Below are 23942 nucleotides of genomic sequence, written 5' to 3' on the forward strand. Positions count from 1 at the left end.
TTGTTATTTTAAAATAGTGCTGGTATGTACTATTTACTCTGAAACAGAAAAGAGATGAAGATTTCTGTTTGTAAGAGGAAAATGATTTTAGCAACCGTTACTAAAATCGATGGCTGTTTCCACACAGGACTGTTGAGAGGAATTAACTTCAGTTGGGGGAAACAGTGAGCAGACTTTGGCTGCTTGAGGTATGACACATTTCTAACAAGACTTGGTAATGCTGGAAGCTGTCATTTTCCCTATGGGATCCGGTAAGCCATTTTCTTAATTTTCAATATAAGAATAAAAGGGCTTCACAAGGGCTTTAAAGACTGGTAGACATTTTTCTGGGCCAAAACGATTACTATATAAGCATATTTAATGGTTTATAACTTTGGAGAGTTATTTTAATCTTGGCAATTTTGTTAAAAAAACGGACAGGCACTGTATTGGACACCTTTTTCACTGGGGGCCTTTTCTAGTCATAGGCAGAGCCTCATTTTCGCGCCACTAATGCGCAGTTGTTTTTGAGAAGCAAGGCATGCAGATGCATGTGTGAGGAGCTCAGATCCACTGAAAAAGCTTATTGAAGGCGTCATTTGGTATCGTATTCCCCTCTGGGCTTGGTTGGGTCTCAGCAAAGCAGATACCAGGGACTGTATAGGGGTTAAATGTAAAAACGGCTCCGGTTCCGTTATTTTAGTTAAAGCTTTCAAATTTGGTGTGCAATACTTTTAAGGCTTTATGACACTGTGGTGAAATTTTGGTGAATTTTGAACATTTCCTTCATACTTTTGCGTATATTCAGTAAAAAAGTGTGTTCAGTTTAAAATTTAAAGAGACAGTAACGGTTTTATTTTAAAACGTTTTTTGTGCTTTGTTATCAAGTTTATGCCTATTAACATGTCTGAACTATCAGATAGACGATGTTCTGTATGTTCGGAAGCCAGGGTTCCTATCCATTTAAATATATGTGATGAATGTGACAAACAAAGTAGGGACAATGATGCCACTGATAATAATGTTGCCCAAAATGATTCCTTAAGTGAGGGGAGTAAGCATGGTACTGCATCATCCCCTTCTATGTCTACACCAGTCTTGCCCACTCAGGAGGCCCCTAGTGCATCTAGTGCGCCAATCCTCCTTACTATGCAACAATTAACGGCTGTAATGGATAATTCTATTAAAAACATTTTAGCCAAAATGCCCACTTATCAGCGAAAGCGCGACTGCTCTTTTTTAGATACTGAAGAGCATGAGGACGCTGATGATAATGGTTCTGACATGCCCTTACACCAGTCTGAAGTGGCTAGGGAGGTTTTGTCTGAGGGAGAAATTTCAGATTCAGGAAAAATTTCTCAACGAGCTGAACCTGACGTTATTACATTTAAATTTAAATTGGAACATCTCCGCGCTCTGCTTAAGGAGGTGTTATCCACTCTGGATGATTGTGACAATTTGGTCATTCCAGAGAAATTATGTAAGATGGACAGGTTCCTAGAGGTCCCGGTGCCCCCCGAAGCTTTTCCTATACCCAAGCGGGTGGCGGACATTGTAAATAAAGAATGGGAAAGGCCCGGCATTCCTTTTGTCCCTCCCCCTATATTTAAGAAATTATTTCCTATGGTCGACCCCAGGAAGGACTTATGGCAGACAGTCCCCAAGGTCGAGGGGGCGGTTTCTACTCTAAACAAACGCACCACTATCCCTATAGAAGATAGCTGTGCTTTTAAAGATCCTATGGATAAAAAATTAGAGGGTTTGCTTAAAAAGATGTTTGTTCAGCAAGGTTACCTTCTACAACCAATTTCATGCATTGTTCCTGTCACTACAGCAGCGTGTTTCTGGTTCGAGGAACTAGAAAAGTCGCTCAATCAAGCATCCTCTTATGAGGAGGTTATGGACAGAGTTCAAGCACTTAAGTTGGCTAACTCTTTTACCTTAGACGCCACTTTGCAATTAGCTAGATTAGCGGCGAAAAATTCAGGTTTTGCTATTGTGGCGCGCAGAGCGCTTTGGCTGAAGTCTTGGTCAGCGGATGTGTCCTCCAAGAATAGATTGCTTAACATCCCTTTCAATGGGAAAACGCTGTTTGGCCCTGACTTGAAAGAGATTATTTCAGACATCACTGGGGGAAAGGGCCACGCCCTTCCTCAGGATAGGTCTTTTAAGGCTAAAAATAAAACAAATTTTCGTCCCTTTCGCAGAAACGGACCAGCCTCAAATTCTACATCCTCTAAGCAAGAGGGTAATTCTTCTCAAACCAAGCCAGCCTGGAGACCGATGCAAGGCTGGAACAAAGGTAAGCAGGCCAAAAAGCCCGCTACCGCTACCAAGACAGCATGAGATGCTGGCCCCCAATCCGGGACCGGATCTGGTGGGGGGCAGACTCTCTCTCTTCGCTCAGGCTTGGGCAAGAGATGTTCAGGATCCTTGGGCGCTAGAAATAGTTTCTCAAGGTTATCTCCTGGAATTCAAGGAACTACCCCCAAGGGGAAGGTTCCACAGGTCTCAATTGTCTTCAGACCAAATAAAAAGACAGGCATTCTTACATTGTGTAGAAGACCTGTTAAAAATGGGAGTGATTCATCCTGTCCCATTAGGAGAACAAGGGATGGGGTTTTACTCCAATCTGTTCATAGTTCCCAAAAAAGAGGGAACATTCAGGCCAATTTTGGATCTCAAGATCCTAAACAAATTTCTCAAGGTCCCATCGTTCAAGATGGAAACCATTCGGACAATTCTTCCTACCATCCAGGAAGGTCAATTCATGACCACGGTGGATTTAAAGGATGCGTATCTACATATTCCTATCCACAAGGAACATCATCGGTTCCTAAGATTCGCCTTTCTGGACAAGCATTACCAGTTTGTGGCACTTCCATTCGGACTAGCCACTGCTCCAAGAATTTTCACAAAGGTACTAGGGTCCCTTCTAGCGGTGCTAAGGCCAAGGGGCATTGCAGTAGTACCCTACTTGGACGACATACTGATTCAAGCGTCGTCTCTACCTCAAGCAAAGGCTCATACGGACATTGTCCTAGCCTTTCTCAGATCTCACGGGTGGAAAGTGAACGTAGAAAAAAGTTCTCTATTCCCGTCAACAAGAGTTCCCTTCTTGGGAACAATAATAGACTCCTTGGAAATGAAGATTTTTCTGACAGAAGCCAGAAAATCAAAACTTCTAAGCTCTTGTCAAGTACTTCATTCTGTTCTTCTTCCTTCCATAGCGCAGTGCATGGAAGTAATAGGTTTGATGGTTGCGGCAATGGACAATGTCCCTTTCTTCTGTTATGTGTGATCAGTCCACGGGTCATCATTACTTCTGGGATATAACTCCTCCCCAACAGGAAATGCAAGAGGATTCACCCAGCAGAGCTGCATATAGCTCCTCCCCTCTACGTCAGTCCCAGTCATTCTCTTGCACCCAACGACTAGATAGGATGTGTGAGAGGACTATGGTGATTATACTTAGTTTTTATGACTTCAATCAAAAGTTTGTTATTTTACAATAGCACCGGAGCGTGTTATTACTTCTCTGGCAGAGTTTGAGGAAGAATCTGCCAGAGTTTTTTACTATGATTTTAACCGGAGTTGTTAAGATCATATTGCTGTTCTCGGCCATCTGAGGGAGGTAAAGGCTTCAGATCAGGGGACAGCGGGCAGATGAATCTGCATTGAGGTATGTAGCAGTTTTTATTTTCTGAATGGAATTGATGAGAAAATCCTGCCATACCGTTAAAATGACATGTATGTATACACTTCAGTATTCTGGGGATGGTATTTCACCGGAACTACTCTGTTAAAGGTCACTAATCCTTTTAATAACTAATTATCATGTTAAACGTTTTTGCTGGAATGTAGAATCGTTTACATTGCTGAGGTACTGTGTGATTAAATATTTGGGCATTATTTTCCACTTGGCAGCCTTTTTTGCTTTTATTTGTGACAGTTTCGTTTCTCTTCACTGCTGTGTGGGAGAGGGAGGGGCCGTTTTTGGCGCTCTTTGCTACGCATCAAAAAATTCCAGTCAGTTACTTTTATATTTCCTGCATGATCCGGTTCATCTCTGACAGATCTCAGGGGTCTTCAAACTTCTTTTAAGGGAGGTAAATTCTCTCAGCAGAGCTGTGAGAATTCTTATAGTGACTGTGAATAAAAACGTTGATTTGTATTTTTTATGTCAAATTTAATTATTGTTATTTTACTAATGGGAACAAACCTTTGCTAAAAGTTGTGTTGTTTTAAAGTTTGATGCTATAACTGTTTTTCAGTTCATTATTTCAACTGTCATTTAATCGTTTAGTACCTCTTTGAGGCACAGTACGTTTTTGCTAAAAAAGATTATAACCAAGTTGTAAGTTTTTTTGCTAGTGTGTTAAACATGTCTGACTCAGAGGAAGATATCTGTGTCATTTGTTCCAATGCCAAGGTGGAGCCCAATAGAAATTTATGTACTAACTGTATTGATGCTACTTTAAATAAAAGTCAATCTGTACAATGTGAACAAATTTCACCAAACAGCGAGGGGAGAGTTATGCCGACTAACTCGCCTCACGCGGCAGTACCTGCATCTCCCGCCCGGGAGGTGCGTGATATTATGGCGCCTAGTACATCTGGGCGGCCATTACATACAGAGTTAGTTCTGGCATTTCTAAGGTCGCATGGATGGAAAGTGAACGAAAAGAAGAGTTCTCTCTTTCCTCTCACAAGAGTTCCATTCTTGGGGACTCTTATAGATTCTGTAGAAATGAAGATTTACCTGACAGAAGACAGGTTAACAAAGCTTCAAAACGCATGCCGTGTCCTTCATTCCATTCAACACCCGTCAGTAGCTCAATGCATGGAGGTGATCGGCTTGATGGTAGCGGCAATGGACATAGTACCTTTTGCACGCCTACATCTCAGACCGCTGCAATTATGCATGCTAAGTCAGTGGAATGGGGATTACTCAGATTTGTCCCCTACTCTGAATCTAAATCAAGAGACCAGAAATTCTCTTCTATGGTGGCTTTATCGGCCACACCTGTCCAGGGGGATGCCATTCAGCAGGCCAGACTGGACAATTGTAACAACAGACGCCAGCCTACTAGGTTGGGGCGCTGTCTGGAATTCTCTGAAGGCTCAGGGACTATGGAATCAGGAGGAGAGTCTCCTGCCAATAAACATTCTGGAATTGAGAGCGGTTCTCAATGCCCTTCTGGCTTGGCCCCAGTTAACAACTCGGGGGTTCATCAGGTTTCAGTCGGACAACATCACGACTGTAGCTTACATCAACCATCAGGGAGGGACAAGAAGCTCCCTAGCAATGATGGAAGTATCAAAGATAATTCGCTGGGCAGAGTCTCACTCTTGCCACCTGTCAGCAATCCACATCCCGGGAGTGGAGAACTGGGAGGCGGATTTCTTGAGTCGCCAGACTTTTCATCCGGGGGAGTGGGAACTTCATCCGGAGGTCTTTGCCCAAATACTTCGACGTTGGGGCAAACCAGAGATAGATCTCATGGCGTCTCGCCAGAACGCCAAACTTCCTCGCTACGGGTCCAGATCCAGGGATCCGGAAGCAGTTCTGATAGATGCTTTGACAGCACCTTGGAACTTCGGGATGGCTTATGTGTTTCCACCCTTCCCGCTGCTTCCTCGATTGATTGCCAAAATCAAACAGGAGAGAGCATCAGTAATTCTAATAGCACCTGCATGGCCACGCAGGACTTGGTATGCAGATCTAGTGGACATGTCATCCTGTCCGCCTTGGTCTCTACCTCTAAGACAGGACCTTCTGATACAGGGTCCATTCAAACATCAAAATCTAACTTCTCTGAAGCTGACTGCTTGGAAATTGAACGCTTGATTTTATCAAAACGTGGTTTTTCTGAGTCGGTTATTGATACCCTGATTCAGGCTAGGAAGCCTGTTACCAGAAGGATTTACCATAAAATATGGCGGAAATACCTATACTGGTGCGAATCCAAAGGTTACTCCTGGAGTAAGGTTAGGATCGCTAGGATATTGTCTTTTCTACAAGAAGGTTTAGAAAAGGGTTTATCAGCTAGCTCATTAAAGGGACAGATTTCAGCTCTGTCCATCTTGTTACACAGGCGTCTATCAGAAGATCCAGACGTCCAGGCCTTTTGTCAGGCTCTAGCTAGGATCAAGCCTGTGTTTAAGGCTGTTGCTCCGCCATGGAGTTTAAACTTAGTTCTTAACGTTTTACAGGGTGTTCCGTTTGAACCCCTTCATTCCATTGATATAAAATTGTTATCTTGGAAAGTTCTGTTTTTAATGGCTATTTCCTCGGCTCGAAGAGTTTCTGAGTTATCAGCCTTACATTGTGATTCCCCTTATCTGATTTTTCACTCAGACAAGGTAGTTCTGCGTACTAAACCTGGGTTCTTACCTAAGGTAGTCACTAACAGGAACATCAATCAAGAGATTGTTGTTCCATCCCTGTGTCCAAATCCTTCTTCAAAGAAGGAACGTCTTCTACACAATCTGGATGTAGTTCGTGCCCTCAAGTTCTACTTGCAGGCAACTAAAGATTTTCGCCAAACTTCTTCCCTGTTTGTCGTTTATTCTGGACAGAGGAGAGGTCAAAAAGCTTCTGCTACCTCTCTCTCTTTTTGGCTTCGTAGCATAATACGTTTAGCCTATGAGACTGCTGGACAGCAGCCTCCTGAAAGAATTACAGCCCACTCCACTAGAGCTGTGGCTTCCACTTGGGCCTTTAAGAATGAGGCCTCTGTTGAACAGATTTGCAAGGCTGCAACTTGGTCTTCGCTTCATACTTTTTCCAAATTTTACAAATTTGACACTTTTGCTTCTTCGGAGGCTATTTTTGGGAGAAAGGTTCTTCAGGCAGTGGTTCCTTCTGTATAATGAGCCTGCCTATCCCTCCCGTCATCCGTGTACTTTTGCTTTGGTATTGGTATCCCAGAAGTAATGATGACCCGTGGACTGATCACACATAACAGAAGAAAACATAATTTATGCTTACCTGATAAATTCCTTTCTTCTGTTGTGTGATCAGTCCACGGCCCGCCCTGTTTTAAGGCAGGTAAATATTTTTTAAATTATACTCCAGTCACCACTTCACCCTTGGTTACTCCTTTCTCGTTGATTCTTGGTCGAATGACTGGGACTGACGTAGAGGGGAGGAGCTATATGCAGCTCTGCTGGGTGAATCCTCTTGCATTTCCTGTTGGGGAGGAGTTATATCCCAGAAGTAATGATGACCCGTGGACTGATCACACAACAGAAGAAAGGAATTTATCAGGTAAGCATAAATTATGTTTTTGCGCGAATTCATCTCAGACCATTACAACTGTGCATGCTCAGACAGTGGAATGGGGATTATACAGATTTGTCCCCGACGATCCAAGTAGATCAGAGGACCAGAGATTCACTCCGTTGGTGGCTGACCCTGGACAACCTGTCCCAAGGGATGAGCTTCAGAAGACCAGAGTGGGTCATTGTAACGACCGACGCCAGCCTGGTGGGCTGGGGCGCGGTCTGGAAACACCTGAAAGCTCAGGGTCTATGGTCTCGGGAAGAATCTCTTCTCCCGATAAACATTCTGGAACTGAGAGCGATATTCAATGCTCTCAAGGCTTGGCCTCAACTAGCAAAGGCCAAATTCATAAGGTTTCAATCCGACAACATGACGACTGTTGCATATATCAACCATCAGGGGGGAACAAGGAGTTCCCTGGCGATGGAAGAAGTGACCAAAGTAATTCAATGGGCGGAGCTTCACTCCTGCCACTTGTCTGCAATCCACATCCCAGGAGTGGAAAATTGGGAAGCGGATTTTCTGAGTCGTCAGACATTTCATCCGGGGGAGTGGGAACTCCATCCGGAAATCTTTGCCCAAATAACTCAATTATGGGGCTTTCCAGACATGGATCTGATGGCGTCTCGTCAGAACTTCAAGGTTCCTTGATACGGGTCCAGATCCAGGGATCCCAAGGCGACTCTAGTAGATGCACTAGTAGCGCCCTGGACCTTCAACCTAGCTTATGTGTTCCCACCGTTTCCTCTCATTCCCAGGCTGGTAGCCAGGATCAATCAGGAGAGGGCTTCGGTGATCTTGATAGCTCCTGCGTGGCCACGCAGAACTTGGTATGCAGACCTGGTGAATATGTCATCGGCTCCACCATGGAAGCTACCGTTGAGACGGGACCTTCTTGTTCAAGGTCCGTTCGAACATCCGAATCTGGCATCACTCCAACTGACTGCTTGGAGATTGAACGCTTGATTTTATCAAAGCGTAAGTTCTCAGATTCTGTCATTGATACTCTTATTCAGGCTAGAAAGCCTGTAACTAGAAAAATTTACCATAAAATATGGAAAAAATATATCTGTTGGTGCGAATCAAAAGGATTCCCATGGAACAGGGTAAAAAATCCTAAGATTCTATCCTTTCTACAAGAGGGTTTGGAGAAAGGATTATCTGCAAGTTCTTTGAAGGGACAGATTTCTGCTTTATCTGTTTTGCTTCACAAGAAGCTGTCGGCTGTGCCAGATGTTCAGGCTTTTGTTCAGGCTCTGGTTAGAATCAAGCCTGTCTACAAACCTTTGACTCCTCCTTGGAGTCTCAATTTAGTTCTTTCAGTTCTTCAAGGGGTTCCGTTTGAACCCTTACATTCCGTAGATATCAAGTTATTATCTTGGAAAGTTTTGTTTTTGGTTGCAATTTCTTCTGCTAGAAGAGTTTCTGAGTTATCTGCTCTGCAGGGTTCTCCTCCTTATCTGGTGTTCCATGCAGATAAGGTGGTTTTGCGTACTAAACCTGGTTTTCTTCCGAAAGTTGTTTCTAACAAAAATATTAACCAGGAGATAGTTGTGCCTTCTTTGTGTCCGAATCCAGTTTCAAAGAAGGAGCGTTTGTTACACAATTTGGATGTAGTTCGTGCTCTAAAGTTCTATTTAGAGGCTACAAAGGATTTCAGACAAACATCTTCCTTGTTTGTTGTTTATTCTGGTAAAAGGAGAGGTCAAAAAGCAACTTCTACCTCTCTCTCTTTTTGGCTTAAAAGCATCATCAGATTGGCTTATGAGACTGCCGGACGGCAGCCTCCTGAAAGAATCACAGCTCATTCCACTAGGGCTGTGGCTTCCACATGGGCCTTCAAGAACGAGGCTTCTGTTGATCAGATATGTAAGGCAGCGACTTGGTCTTCACTGCACACTTTTACCAAATTTTACAAATTTGATACTTTTGCTTCTTCTGAGGCTGTTTTTGGGAGAAAGGTTTTGCAAGCCGTGGTGCCTTCCATCTAGGTGACCTGATTTGCTCCCTCCCATCATCCGTGTCCTAAAGCTTTGGTATTGGTTCCCACAAGTAAGGATGACGCCGTGGACCGGACACACCTATGTTGGAGAAAACAGAATTTATGTTTACCTGATAAATTACTTTCTCCAAGGGTGTGTCCGGCCCACGGCCCGCCCTGGTTTTTTAATCAGGTCTGATGATTTATTTTCTCTAACTACAGTCACCACGGTATCATATGATTTCTCCTATGCAAATATTCCTCCTTTACGTCGGTCGAATGACTGGGGAAGGCGGAGCCTAGGAGGGATCATGTGACCAGCTTTGCTGGGCTCTTTGCCATTTCCTGTTGGGGAAGAGAATATCCCACAAGTAAGGATGACGCCGTGGACCGGACACACCGTTGGAGAAAGTAATTTATCAGGTAAACATAAATTCTGTTTTTGAGTAAAACATTACATAAAATGACACACTTTACATTTAAAGTCATATTCAAAAAAAGATTTATTGCTCTTTTATATGTATATATATATATATATATATATATATGTGTGTGTGTGTTTGTGTATATATTCACACACACACACGAAAAGTAAATAAAATTGTTAAAAAAAAAAAAATATTTTAAATACCTGCAGTGTAACATAGGTTTCTAAATGTGACACCCATATTTAAAAAGAATTGCATCAAATGGGTTTAAAGGACCATTAAATACAGTATATTTACATAATTAACAAATGCATGATAACAAGACAATGCAATAGCACTAGTTTGAACTTCAAATAAGTAGATTTTTTTGCTGACAAATTTATGTCTATTTCCACTCCCCCTGTATCATGTGACAGCCATCAGCCAATCACAAATGCATATACGTATATTCTGTGAATTCTTGCACATGCTCAGTAGGAGCTGGTGACTCAAAAAGTGTAAATATATAAAGACTCTGCACATTTTGTTAATGGAAGTAAATTGGAAAGTTGTTTAAAGTTGCCTGCTCTATCTGAATCATGAAAGTTTAATTTTGACTTGAGTGTCCTTTAAAGGGCTATTAAACCCAAAAACATGTATTTCATAATTCAGATAGAGCATTGAATTTTAAACAAATTTCTTATTTAGTTCTTTTATCACATTTTCTTTGTTCTTATGGTATCTTTTTTTTAAAAACAAGAACATAAGCTCAAGAGCATGCACGTGTCTGGAGCACTTTATGGCAGTAGTTTTGGAAGAATGTTATCCATTTGCAAGAGCACTAGATATCGGCACTATTTCCTACCATTTAGTGCTCCAGACACCTACCTAGTCATCTCTTCAACAAAGATTACCATGGGAACAAAGCACATTTTATAGATATAAACTTTTTAAAAATTTTATGCTCTGTCTGAAACACACAAATATTTTTGGTTTCATATCCCTTTAAGAGCCAATTAAAACAAATGATTGTATATTTAAAAAAAAAAACATAATTTATGTAAGAACTTACCTGATAAATTCATTTCTTTCATATTAGCAAGAGTCCATGAGCTAGTGACGTATGGGATATACATTCCTACCAGGAGGGGCAAAGTTTCCCAAACCTCAAAATGCCTATAAATACACCCCTCACCACACCCACAAATCAGTTTAACGAATAGCCAAGAAGTGGGGTGATAAGAAAAAAGTGCGAAGCATAAATATAAGGAATTGGAATAATTGTGCTTTATACAAAAAAATCATAACCACCACAAAAAAAGGGTGGGCCTCATGGACTCTTGCCAATATGAAAGAAATGAATTTATCAGGTAAGTTCTTACATAAATTATGTTTTCTTTCATGTAATTAGCAAGAGTCCATGAGCTAGTGACGTATGGGATAATGACTACCCAAGATGTGGATCTTCCACGCAAGAGTCACTAGAGAGGGAGGGATAAAATAAAGACAGCCAATTCCGCTGAAAAAAATCCACACCCAAAAATAAAGTTTAAATCTTATAAAGAAAAAAACTGAAAATATAAGCAGAAGATTCAAACTGAAACAGCTGCCTGAAGTACTTTTCTACCAAAGACAGCTTCAGAAGAAGAAAACACATCAAAATGGTAGAATTTATTACCCTGGAAAGAAAGGGAAAGCAGAGTAGATTTAGAAGACATATCAGCATTCCAAGTTTTAAGCCATAAAGCTCTTCTAGCTAAAATAGCTAGAGACATATACCTGACATCAACTCTAATGATATCATAGATGGCATCACAAATAAAATTATTAGCATGTTGAAGAAGAATAATAATGCTATGAGAATTATGATCTGTTACTTGTTGCGCTAAAGCTTCTAACCAAAAAGTTGAAGCTGCAGCAACATCCGCTAAAGATATAGCAGGTCTAAGAAGATTACCTGAACACAAGTAAGCTTTTCTTAGGATTCAATTTTCCTATCTAAAGGATCCTTAAAGGAAGTACCATCTGCCGTAGGAATAGTAGTACGCTTAGCAAGATTAGAGACAGCCCCATCAACCTTAGGGATTTTGTCCCAAAACTCTAATCTGTCAGATGGCACAGGATATAATTGCTTAAAACGTTTAGAAGGAGTAAATGAATTACCCAAATTATCCCATTCCCTGGAAATTACTTCAGAAATAGCACCAGGGACAGGAAAAACTTCTGGAATAACTACAGGAGATTTAAAAACCTTATCTAAACGTTTAGATTTAGTATCAAGAGGATCGGAATCCTCAATTTCTAATGCAATTAGGACTTCTTTAAGTAAAGAACGAATAAATTCCATTTTAAATAAATATGAAGATTTATCAGCATCAACCTCTGAGACAGAATCCTCTGAACCAGAAGAACCATTATCAAAATCAGAATGATGATGTTCATTTAAAAATGTATCTGAAAAATGAGAAGTTTTAAAAGACTTTTTACGTTTACTAGAAGGAGGAATAACAGACATAGCCTTCTTAATGGATTTAGAAACAAAATCTCTTATGTTATCAGGAACACTCTGAGTATTAGATGTTGACGGAACAGCAACAGGTAATGTAACAGTACTAAAGGAAATATCTGCATTAACAAGTTTGTCATGACAAACAGTACAAACAACAGCTGGAGGAACAGATACCATAAGTTTACAGCAGATACACTTGGCTTTGGTAGCTCCAGCACCAGGCAGCGATTTTCCAGAAGTATCTTCTGACTCAGTTTCAACGTGGGACATCTTGCAATATGTAATAGAAAAAACTTCATATAAAGCAAAATTGATCAAATTCCTTAAATGACAGTTTCAGGAATGGGAAAAAATGCCAGTGAACAAGCTTCTAGCAACCAGAAGCAATAAATAATGAGACTTAAATAATGTGGAGACAATAGTGACGCCCATAATTTTTTTTAGCGCCAAAAATGACGCCCACATTATTTGGCGCCTAAATGCTTTTGGCGCCAAAAATGACTCCACATCCGGAACGCCGACACTTTTGGCGCAAAAGAACGTCAAAAATGATGCAACTTCCGGCGACATGTATGACGCCGGAAACAGAAAAAAAAATTTGCGCCAAAAAAGTCAGCGCCAAGAATGACGCAATAAAATGAAGCATTTTCAGCCCCCGCGAGCCTAACAGCCCACAGGGAAAAAGTCAAATTTTAAGGTAAGAAAAAAATTGATTTATTCATATGCATTATCCCAAATATGAAACTGACTGTCTGAAATAAGGAATGTTGAACATCCTGAGTCAAGGCAAATAAATGTTTGAATACATATATTTAGAACTTTATAAAAAAGTGCCCAACCATAGCTTAGAGTGTCACAGAAAATAAGACTTACTTACCCCAGGACACTCCTCTACATGTTGTAGAAAGCCAAACCAGTACTGAAACGAAAATCACCAGAGGTAATGGTATATATATGAGTATATCGTCGATCTGAAAAGGGAGGTAAGAGTTGAATCTCTACGACCGATAACAGAGAACCTATGAAATAGACCCCGTAGAAGGAGATCATTGAATTCAAATAGGCAATACTCTCCTCACATCCCTCTGACATTCACTGCACACTGAGAGGAAAACCGGGCTCCAACCTGCTGCGGAGCGCATATCAACGTAGAATCTAGCACAAACTTACTTCACCACCTCCATAGGAGGCAAAGTTTGTAAAACTGATTTGTGGGTGTGGTGAGGGGTGTATTTATAGGCATTTTGAGGTTTGGGAAACTTTGCCCCTCCTGGTAGGAATGTATATCCCATACGTCACTAGCTCATGGACTCTTGCTAATTACATGAAAGAAAAAAAAGTTAGCCAATTTGAAAGCTTGGAATTCCGTGCAATTCTCAGGACTCTTCAGTTTTGGCCTCTGTTGAAGAGAGAACCATTCATTTGTTTTCAGACAGACAATATCACAACTGTGGCATATGTCAATCATCAGGGTGGGACTCACAGTCCTCAAGCTATGAAAGAAGTATCTCGGATACTTGTTTGGGCGGAATCCAGCTCCTTTCTAATTTCTGCGGTTCATATCCCAGGTATAGACAATTGGGAAGCGGATTATCTCAGTCGTCAGACTTTACATCCGGGAGAATGGTCTCTTCACCCAGATGTGTTTTCTCAAATTGTTTAGATGTGGGGGCTTCCAGAAATAGATCTGATGGCTTCTCATCTAAACAAGAAACTTCCCAGGTACCTGTCCAGGGATCCTCAGGTGGATGCGTTGACACTTCCTTGCTGTTATCAACCTGCTTATATTTTCCCGCCCCTAGTTCTTCTTCCAAGAGTGATCTCGAAAATAATCATGGAGCAATTGTTTGTGCTGATGGTGGCTCCAGCATGGCCTCACAGGTTTTGGTATGCGGATCTTGTTCGGATGTCCAGTTGCCGACCTTGGCCACTTCCATTAAGGCCAGAACTTCTATCTCAAGGTCCGTTTTTCCAACAGGATCTCAAATCATTAAATTTGAAGGTACAGAAATTGAAAGCTTAGTGCTTAGTCATAGAGGTTTCTCTGACTCAGTGATTAATACTATGTTGCAGGCACGTAAATCTGTTTCTAGAAAGATTTATTATCAAGTTTGGAAGACTTATATTTCATGGTGTTCTCATAAATTCTCCTGACATTCTTTTAGAATTCCTAGAATTTTACAGTTTCTTCAGGATGGTTTGGATAAAGGTTTGTCTGCAAGTTCCTTGAAAGGACAAATCTCTCCCCTTTCTGTTTTATTCCACAGGAAAATTGCTAAACTTCCTGATATTCATTGTTTTGTACAGGCTTTGGTTCGTATCAAGCCTGTCATTAAATTAATCTCTCCTCCTTGGAGTCTTAATTTGAATTGTTTTGAAGGCTTTGCAGGCTCCTCCATTTGAGCCTATGCATTCTTTAGACATTAAACTACTTTCCTGCAAAGTGTTGTTCCTTTTGGCCATCTCTTCTGCTAGAAGAGTTTCTGAATTATCCGCTCTCTCTTGTGAATCTCCTTTTCTGATTTTTCATCAGGATAAGGCAGTTTTGCGGACTTCATTTAAATTCTTACCTAAGGTTGTGAATTCTAACAACATTAATAGAGAAATTGTTGTCCCTTCTTTGTGTCTTAATCCTAAGAATTCTTTGGAGAGCTCTTTACATTCTTTGGATGTGGTGAGAGCTCTGAAATATTATGTTGAAGCCACTAAAGATTTCAGGAAGACTTCTAGTCTATTTGTTATCTTTTCTGGTTCTAGGAAAGGTCAGAAGGCTTATGCCATTTCTTTGGCATTGTGGTTAAAGCTTTTGATTCATCAAGCTTATTTGGAGTCAGGTAAAGCCCCGCCTCAGAGAATTACAGCTCATTCTACTAGATCCGTTTCCACTTCTTGGGCTTTTAAGAATGAAGCTACGGTTGATCAGATTTGCAAAGCAGCATCTTGGTCTTCTTTGCATACATTTACTAAATTCTACCATTTTGATATATTTGCTTCTTTGGATGCAGTTTTTGATAGGATATTTCTTCGGGCAGCTGTTTTAGTTTGATACTTCTGCTTATGATTTAAGTTTTTATTTTTATTTTTGAGAGTAAACTTATATTTGGGTTGTGCATTTATTTTTTTCAGCAAAATTGCTGTTTTTATTTTGTCCCTCCCTCTCTAGTGACTCCTGCGTGAAGTTCCACATCTTGGGTATTGCTATCCCATACGTCACTAGCTCATGGACTCTTGCCAATTACATGAAAGAAAACATAATTTATGTAAGAACTTACCTGATTAATTTCTTTCATATTGGCAAGAGTCCATGAGGCCCACCCTTTTTATGGTGGTTATGATTTTTTTGTATAAAGCACAATTATTCCAATTCCTTGTTTTTGATGCTTTCGCTCCTTTCTTATCACCCCACTTCTTGGCTATTCGTTAAACTGAATTGTGGGTGTGGTGTGGGAAACTTTGCCCCTCCTGGTAGGATTGTATATCCCATACGTCACTAGCTCATGGATTCTTGCCAATATGAAAGAAATTAATTTATCAGGTAAGTTCTTACATAAATTATGTTTCTCTTGTTAAGTGTGTTCAGTCCACGGGTCATCCATTACTTATGGGATATATTCTCCTTCCCAACAGGAAGTTGAAAGAGGATCACCCAAGCAGATCTGCTATATAGCTCCTCCCCTCACATGTCATACCCAGTCATTCTCTTGCAACCCTCAACAAAGAAGGAGGTCGCGAGAGGAGCTGGAGTTTTTACTTAACTATTCTTCAATCAAAAGTTTGTTATTTTAAATGGCACCGGAGTGTGCTGTTTTTCTATCTCAGGCAGTATTTGGAAGAAGAAACTGCTTGCGTTTTTTTTCTATGATCTTAGCAGGCGTAACTAAGATCCACTGGCTGTTCTCGACATTCTGAGGAGTGGGGTAACTTCAGAAACTGGGAATAGCATGCGGGGTCCTCCGCAAATGAGGTATGTGCAGTACATTATTTTCTGGGAATGGAATTGACTAAGAAAATACTGCTGTTACCCATATGTTGTAAGTACAGCCTTAAATGCAGTAGTGGCAACTGGTATCAGGCTGATAAATGTATGCGCAGTCAAGTTATTTTCTAGGGACTAGAATTTGACTGAGAAAATACTTTTAAAACTGAAATAATACTTAAGCCTTATCTGCAGTGGTAGCGACTGGTAGCAGGCTTAGTGATAACTTTGCATGACATTGGAAAATGTTATTTTTTAATAAAACGTTTACTGGCATGTTATTCGTTTTTGTGAGGTACTTTGGTGATAAATCTCTTTGGGCATGATTATTTTCCACATGGCTGACATATATTTTCTGCATGGAAACCGTTATATCAGGGCTCCCACTGTTGTGATAGGAGTGGGAGGGACCTTGTTTTAGCGCCTTGTTGCACAGTTATAATTCTAGCACAGTCTTCCTGCTTCTTCCTCCTTGATCCAGGACGTCTCTAGAGAGCTCAGGGGTCTGCAAAATTCATTTTTGAGGGAGGTAATCAGTCACAGCAGATCTGTGACAGTGTGCTTGACTGTGATTAAAAGCGTTAAATCTTAATTGATATCCGTTTTATCCGTTTTGGGTATTGAGGGGTTAATCATCCTTTCTCCAACATAGGTGTGTCCGGTCCACGGCGTCATCCTTACTTGTGGGATATTCTCTTCCCCAACAGGAAATGGCAAAGAGCCCAGCAAAGCTGGTCACATGATCCCTCCTAGGCTCCGCCTTCCCCAGTCATTCTCTTTGCCGTTGTACAGGCAACATCTCCACGGAGATGGCTTAGAGTTTTTTGGGAGAAAAGTTTTGCAAACCGTGGTGCCTTCCATCTAGGTGACCTGATTTGCTCCCTCCCATCATCCCTGTCCTAAAGCTTTGGTATTGGTTCCCACAAGTAAGGATGACGCCGTGGACCGGACACACCTATGTTGGAGAAAACAGAATTTATGTTTACCTGATAAATTACTTTCTCCAACGGTGTGTCCGGTCCACGGCCCGCCCTGGTTTTTTAATCAGGTCTGATGATTTATTTTCTTTAACTACAGTCACCACGGTATCATATGATTTCTCCTATGCAAATATTCCTCCTTTACGTCGGTCGAATGACTGGGGAAGGCGGAGCCTAGGAGGGATCATGTGACCAGCTTTGCTGGGCTCTTTGCCATTTCCTGTTGGGGAAGAGAATATCCCACAAGTAAGGATGACGCCGTGGACCGGACACACCGTTGGAGAAAGTAATTTATCAGGTAAACATAAATTCTGTTTTTGCTAATGGGTGCAATCCTCTGCTAATATTACGCTTCTTGTTAAGAATTGTTTAATTATATCTGTATTTTAAGCGCTGCAGCGTTTTTTATATTGCTTGTAAACTTATTGAAAGTGATTTCCAAGCTTGCTAGTTTCATTGCTAAGTCTGTTTAAACATGTCTGATTCAGAGGAAACTGTTTGTTCATCATGTTCAAAAGCCAATGTGGAGCCCAATAGAACGATGTGTACCAATTGTATTGATATTGCTTTGAATAAAAGTCAATCTGTACCGATAGAGAAACTATCACCAGACAACGAGGGGGAAGTTATGCCGCCTAACTCTCCTCACGTGTCAGTACCTGCGTCTCCCGCTCGGGAGATGCGTAGGATTGAGACGCCTAGTACATCTAGGCCCTTACAAATCACTTTACATGATATGGCTAATGTTATGAAAGAAGTATTATATAATATGCCCGAATTGAGGGGCAAGCGCGATAGCTCTGGGTTAAGGACAGAGCGCGCTGATGACACGAGAGCCATGTCTGATACTGCGTCACAATTTGCAGAACATGAGGACGGTGAGCTTCATTCTGTCGGTGACGGTTCTGATCCGGGGAGACCGGATTCAGAAATTTCAAATTTTAAATTTAAGCTTGATAACCTCCGTGTGTTACTAGGGGAGGTATTAGCAGCTCTGAATGATTGCGACACTGTGGCAATCCCAGAGAAATTATGTAGGTTGGATAGATACTATGCGGTACCGGTGTGTACTGACGTCTTTCCTATACCAAAAAGACTTACAGAAATTATTAGTAAGGAGTGGGATAGACCCGGTGTGCCTTTTTCCCCTCCCCCGATATTCAGAAAAATGTTTCCTATAGACGCCACCACACGAGACTTATGGCAGACGGTCCCTAAGGTGGAGGGAGCAGTTTCTACTTTAGCCAAGCGTACCACTATCCCGGTGGAGGATAGCTGTGCTTTCTCAGATCCAATGGATAAATTTAGAGGGTTATCTTAAGAAAATGTTTGTTCAACAGGGTTTTATTTTGCAGCCTCTTGCATGCATTGCGCCTGTCACGGCTGCAGCGGCATTCTGGTTTGAGTCTCTGGAAGAGGCGATTCGCACAGAGCCATTGGATGAGGCTTTGAGCAAAGTTAGAACCCTTAAGCAAGCTAATGCGTTTGTTTCAGATGCCGTAGTACATCTAACCAAACTTACGGCTAAAAATTCCGGATTCGCCATACAGGCGCGCAGAGCGCTCTGGCTTAAATCCTGGTCAGCGGATGTAACTTCCAAGTCTAAGCTACTTAACATTCCTTTCAAAGGGCAGACCTTATTCGGGCCCGGCTTGAAGGAAATTATTGCTGACATTACGGGAGGTAAGGGCCACGCCCTTCCTCAGGACAGGGCCAAACAGTCTAATTTTCGTGCCTTTCGTAACTTCAAGGCAGGAGCAGCATCAACTTCCTCCGCTCCAAAACAGGAACTACTGCTCGTTACAGACAGGTTTGGAAAGGCAACCAGTCATGGAACAAGGGCAAGCAGGCCAGAAAGCCTACTTCCGCCCCTAAGACAGCATGAAGACAGGGCCCCCTATCCGGAGACTGATTTAGTGGGGGGCAGACTTTCTCTCTTCGCCCAGGCTTGGGCAAGAGATGTGCAGGATCCCTGGACGTTGAAGATTATATCTCAAGGATACCTTCTGGATTTCAAAACCTCTCCTCCACAAGGGAGGTTCCATCTTTCGAGGTTATCAACAAACCTAGTAAAGAGAGAGGCATTTCTACAATGTGTACAAGACCTCTTAATCATGGGAGTGATCCACTCAGTTCCGTGATCGGAACAGGGACAAGGATTTTACTCAAATCTATTTGTGGTTCCCAAAAAAGAGGGAACCTTCAGGCTAATCTTGGACTTAAAGATCTTAAACAAATTCCTAAGGGTACCATCGTTCAAGATGGAAACCATTCGAACCATCCTACCCATGATCCAAGAGGGTCAATATATGACCACAGTGGACTTAAAGGATGCCTACCTTCACATACCGATTCACAAAGATCATTATCGGTACCTAAGGTTTGCCTTTCTAGACAGGCATTACCAGTTTGTGGCTCTTCCCTTCGGGTTAGCCACGGCCCCGAGAATTTTTACGAAGGTTCTGGGCTCACTTCTGGCTGTACTAAGACCACGAGGCATAGCGGTGGCTCCGTACCTAGACGACATTCTGATATAAGCGTCAAGTTTTCAGAATGCAAAGTCTCACACAGAGATAGTTCTTGCATTTCTGAGGTCGCATGGGTGGAAAGTAAACGTGGAAAAGAGTTCTCTGTTACCACTCACAAGGGTTCCTTTTCTATGGACTCTTATAGATTCTGTAGAGATGAAGATTTACCTGACGGAGTCCAGGTTATCAAAGATTCTCAATACTTGCCGTGTCCTTCATTCCATTCCAAGCCCATCAGTAGCTCAGTGCATGGAGGTAATCGGCTTAATGGTCGCGGCAATGGACATAGTGCCATTTGCGCGCCTGCATCTCAGACCGCTGCAACTATGCATGCTCAGTCAATGGAACGGGGATTACTCAGATCTGTCCCCTTTGCTAAATCTGAACCAGGAGACCAGAGATTCTCTTCTCTGGTGGTTGTCACCGGTTCATCTGTCCAAAGGAATGACCTTTCGCAGACCAGATTGGACGATTGTAACAACGGATGCCAGCCTTCTAGGCTGGGGAGCAGTCTGGAATTCCCTGAAGGCTCAGGGTTCGTGGACTCAGGAGGAGAAACTCCTTCCAATAAACATTCTATAATTAAGAGCAATATTCAATGCTCTTCTAGCTTGGCCTCAGTTAGCAAGACTGAGGTTCATCAGATTTCAGTCGGACAATATCACGACTGTGGCTTACATCATCCATCAAGGGGGAACCAGGAGTTCCCTAGCGATGTTGGAAGTCTCGAAGATAATTCGCTGGGCAGAGTCTCACTCTTGCCACCTGTCAGCGATTTACATCCCAGGCGTAGAGAACTGGGAGGCGGATTTCCTAAGTCGCCAGACTTTTCATCCGGGAGAGTGGGAACTTCACCCGGAGGTATTTGCTCAACTGATTCGTCGTTGGGGCAAACCGGATCTGGATCTCATGGCATCTCGCCAGAACGCGAAGCTTCCTTGTTACGGATCCAGGTCCAGGGACCCGGGAGCGGTGCTGGTAGATGCATTTGCAGCCCCTTGGGTTTTCAACATAGCTTATGTGTTTCCACAATTTCCGTTGCTACCTCGACTGATTGCCAGGATCAAACAGGAGAGGGCATCGGTAATTCTGATAGCGCCTGCGTGGCCACGCAGGACCTGGTATGCAGACCTAGTGGACATGTCGTCCTGTCCACCATGGTCTCTTCCTCTGAGGCAGGACCTTCTAATTCAGGGTCCTTTCAACCATCCAAACCTAATTTCTCTGAGGCTGACTGCCTGGAAATTGAACGCTTGATTCTATCTAAGCGGGGGTTTTCGGATTCGGTTATTGATACATTAATACAGGCTCGGAAACCTGTGACCAGAAAAATTTACCATAAGATATGGCGTAAATATTTATATTGGTGCGAATCCAAGAGTTACTCATGGAGTAAAGTTAGGATTCCTAGGATATTGGCTTTTCTACAAGAGGGTTTAGAAAAAGGTTTGTCCGCTAGTTCGCTAAAGGGACAGATTTCAGCTCTGTCTATTCTTTTACACAAACGTCTGGCAGAGAATCCAGACGTCCAGGCCTTTTGTCAGGCTTTGGCTAGAATTAAGCCTGTGTTTAAAGCTGTTGCTCCTCCGTGGAGCTTAAAGTTCTTCAGGGTGTTCCGTTTGAACCCCTTCATTCCATTGATATTAAGCTTTTATCTTGGAAAGTTTTGTTTTTGATGGCTATTTCCTCGGCTCGAAGAGTCTCTGAGTTATCTGCCTTACATTGTGATTCTCCTTATCTGATCTTTCATTCAGACAAGGTAGTACTGCGTACTAAACCTGGGTTTTTACCTAAGGTTGTTTCTAACCGGAATATCAATCAAGAGATTGTTGTTCCATCATTATGTCCTAATCCTTCTTCAAAGAAGGAACGTCTTTTGCATAATCTAGACGTGGTCCGTGCCCTGAAGTTCTACTTACAGGCAACTAAAGATTTTCGACAAACTTCTTCCCTGTTTGTCGTTTACTCTGGACAGAGGAGAGGTCAAAAGACTTCGGCTACCTCTCTCTCTTTTTGGCTTCGTAGCATAATACGTTTAGCCTATGAGACTGCTGGACAGCAGCCTCCTGAAAGAATTACAGCTCATTCCATTAGAGCTGTGGCTTCCACCTGGGCCTTTAAGAATGAGGCCTCTGTTGAACAGATTTGCAAGGCTGCAACTTGGTCTTCACTTTATACTTTTTCCAAATTTTACAAATTTGACACTTTCGCTTCTTCGGAGGCTGGTTTTGGGAGAAAGGTTCTACAGGCAGTGGTTCCTTCTGTTTAATGTTCCTGCCTTGTCCCTCCCATCATCCGTGTACTTAGCTTTGGTATGGGTATCCCATAAGTAATGGATGACCCGTGGACTGAACACACTTAACAAGAGAAAACATAATTTATGCTTACCTGATAAATTTATTTCTCTTGTAGTGTGTTCAGTCCACGGCCCGCCCTGTCTTTTTAAGGCAGGTTCTAAATTTTAAATTATAACTCCAGTCACCACTGCACCCTATAGTTTCTCCTTTCTCGTCTTGTTTCGGTCGAATGACTGGATATGACATGTGAGGGGAGGAGCTATATAGCAGCTCTGCTTGGGTGATCCTCTTGCAACTTCCTGTTGGGAAGGAGAATATATCCCATAAGTAATGGATGAACCGTGGACTGAACACACTACAAGAGAAATAAATTTATCAGGTAAGCATAAATTATGTTTCTTTCATGTAATTAGCAAGAGTCCATGAGCTAGTGACGTATGGGATATACATTCCTACCAGGAGGGGCAAAGTTTCCCAAACCTCAAAATGCCTATAAATACGCCCCTCACCACACCCACAATTCAGTTTTACAAACTTTGCCTCCGATGGAGGTGGTGAAGTAAGTTTGTGCTAGATTCTACGTTGATATGCGCTCCGCAGCAAGTTGGAGCCCGGTTTTCCTCTCAGCGTGCAGTGAATGTCAGAGGGATGTGAGGAGAGTATTGCCTATTTGAATGCAGTGATCTCCTTCTAAGGGGTCTATTTCATAGGTTCTCTGTTATCGGTCGTAGAGATTCATCTCTTACCTCCCTTTTCAGATCGACGATATACTCTTATATATACCATTACCTCTGCTGATTCTCGTTTCAGTACTGGTTTGGCTATCTGCTATATGTAGATGAGTGTCCTGGGGTAAGTAAGTCTTATTTTCTGTGACACTCCAAGCTATGGTTGGGCACTTTGTTTATAAAGTTCTAAATATATGTATTCAAACATTTATTTGCCTTGACTCAGAATGTTCAACTTTCCTTATTTTCAGACAGTCAGTTTCATATTTGGGATAATGCATTTTGATTTGACCATTTTTTCTTACCTTAAAATTTGACTTTTTCCCTGTGGGCTGTTAGGCTCGCGGAGGCTGAAAATGCTTCATTTTATTGCGTCATTCTTGGCGCGGACTTTTTTGGCGCAAAAATTCTATTTCCGTTTCCGGCGTCATACGTGTCGCCGGAAGTTGCGTCATTCTTTGACGTTATTTCGCGCCAAAAATGTCGGCGTTCCGGATGTGGCGTCATTTTTGGCGCCAAAAAGCATTTAGGCGCCAAATAATGTGGGCGTCTTATTTGGCGCGAAAAAATATGGGCGTCGCTTTTGTCTCCACATTATTTAAGTCTCATTTTTTATTGCTTCTGGTTGCTAGAAGCTTGTTCTTTGGCATTCTTTCCCATTCCTGAAACTGTCATTTAAGGAATTTGATCAATTTTGCTTTATATGTTGTTTTTTCTCTTACATATTGCAAGATGTCTCACGTTGCATCTGAGCCAGAAGATACTACAGGAAAATCGCTGTCAAGTGCTGAATCTACCAAAGCTAAGTGTATCTGCTGTAAACTTTTGGTAGCTATTTCTCCAGCTGTTGTTTGTATTGATTGTCATGACAAACTTGTTAAAGCAGATAATATTTCCTTTAGTAAAGTACCATTGCCTGTTGCAGTTCCCTCAACATCTAAGGTGCAGAATGTTCCTGATAATATAAGAGATTTTGTTTCTGAATCCATAAAGAAGGCTATGTCTGTTATTTCTCCTTCTAGTAAACGTAAAAAATCTTTTAAAACTTCTCTCCCTACAGATGAATTTTTAAATGAACATCATCATTCTGATTCTGATGACTCCTCTGGTTCAGAGGATTCTGTCTCTGAGGTTGATGCTGATAAATCTTCATATTTATTTAAAATGGAATTTATTCGTTCTTTACTTAAAGAAGTTCTAATTGCTTTAGAAATAGAGGATTCTAGTCCTCTTGATACTAATTCTAAACGTTTAGATAAGGTATTTAAA

At 41.8% G+C, this 23942-nt stretch overlaps 1 protein-coding gene across 1 annotated transcript in view; it reads left to right on the forward strand.

The window, feature by feature from the left end:
• The window catches only part of COP1 (COP1 E3 ubiquitin ligase), a gene marked incomplete in the record, with an annotated part of 548256 nt that overhangs the window by 301806 nt on the left and 222508 nt on the right, over window positions 1–23942 (forward strand).

Source organism: Bombina bombina, chromosome 10, assembly GCF_027579735.1.
Source record: "Bombina bombina isolate aBomBom1 chromosome 10, aBomBom1.pri, whole genome shotgun sequence".
Classification (NCBI taxonomy): domain Eukaryota; kingdom Metazoa; phylum Chordata; class Amphibia; order Anura; family Bombinatoridae; genus Bombina; species Bombina bombina.